Genomic DNA, 1,344 nt, shown 5'->3' with positions numbered 1-1,344 from the left:
TTACAAGGCGATCTTTTAAGTTAGATTTTAAGACTTGGGATTTATTGTTCATGTTTATCGTGTTCTGCTGTAATACTACTGAAAATTATATCTGCTGAACAGTGCACACTACTCCGTACAATGCTTAAGGAAGTGTTGTACAGGTGCAAACTGTTTTTCTGTCTATGGTTTCACTTTCTTCTGAATGAAGGAATATTGTCAACAAAAACTCCCATGATGAAGCATTTGAACAGGGGTGGCGCTGCTAGTATTCCGTGACACCTGAACAACGGCCTACTCCAAGTTCCGGAAACGACACCGCCAATCAGTATGATAGCCCTCTACTGGGCTAAGAACGTTGATAGTGAGTACACAGATATGTCCCAAAACATGACAGAACAAAAATGTTCAAATGTGTGTGAATTCCTAGGGGACTGAACTGCCGAGGTCTTTGATGCCTAGACTTACACACTACTTAATCTAACTTATGCTAAGAACAACACACACACCAATGCCTGAGGGAGGACTCGAACCTCCGGCGGGAGGGGCCGCGCAGCCAGTGACATGGCGCCTCAAACCGCGCGGACACACTGTGGGAGAAAGGGGTTACTATTTTTATACGCAGCATTAAGTTCCTGCACAATGTCTTTAATATGATAGAGAGAATAAAGCTTTTCATATGCTCTCTGTCCAGACCTGCTGGTATAGCGTAACGTGCGCACTAGCTAGCGACACAGGGAGGTGTATGAGACGGGGTTCGGATCCACGCAGGGGATTATCGACAGCGGGCTGGTGCAACGGCCAGCTAGAGTGTGGTACTTAGGCGGTTTCCAACGCGCCTCTAGGCAAATTCTGGGCAGTCCTCGAATTCCACCTCAGCAAAATCGGTTAAGGTAGGATAAAATTCAGAGCACACTTTACACGATTCAGATACAGATAGTGCATACGACCTTTTTTTCCCTTAGGTTACTTCGAAGACAGAGGCCTCAGGACGGGCATGCGGCCACGAAGTTTTGTTTTTCTGTATTGTTATTTCATCCCCATCGCCCCGTATGGGGTGAGGAGTAGGCTTCCAGGGGTACAGTACCCCGCTCTTCAGCTTAGAGTATTTTCAGAAAACAGAGGAGGACGTGACAAATGATATTTATGGATGCAAAATTTCAGAAGGTTTAAAAATTTTATGTGGTGATATAATAATATCGACTGGTTTTTTCGTTCACAGCATAACAATGAAATAAAACACCTGGCAGGTAAAGATAAAATAGATTTTTGAAACAAAAAATAAAAGGTTACACCTCGAGCTAGCTACTTTTTAATATATTCATGAAAGATTTGGATGGTAGTGGATTTTGAAAGGAGAACGAA

The sequence above is a fragment of the Schistocerca nitens genome, chromosome 10 (assembly GCF_023898315.1).
Source record: "Schistocerca nitens isolate TAMUIC-IGC-003100 chromosome 10, iqSchNite1.1, whole genome shotgun sequence".
NCBI lineage: Eukaryota > Metazoa > Arthropoda > Insecta > Orthoptera > Acrididae > Schistocerca > Schistocerca nitens.
Note: the sequence above shows the minus strand (reverse complement) of the source record.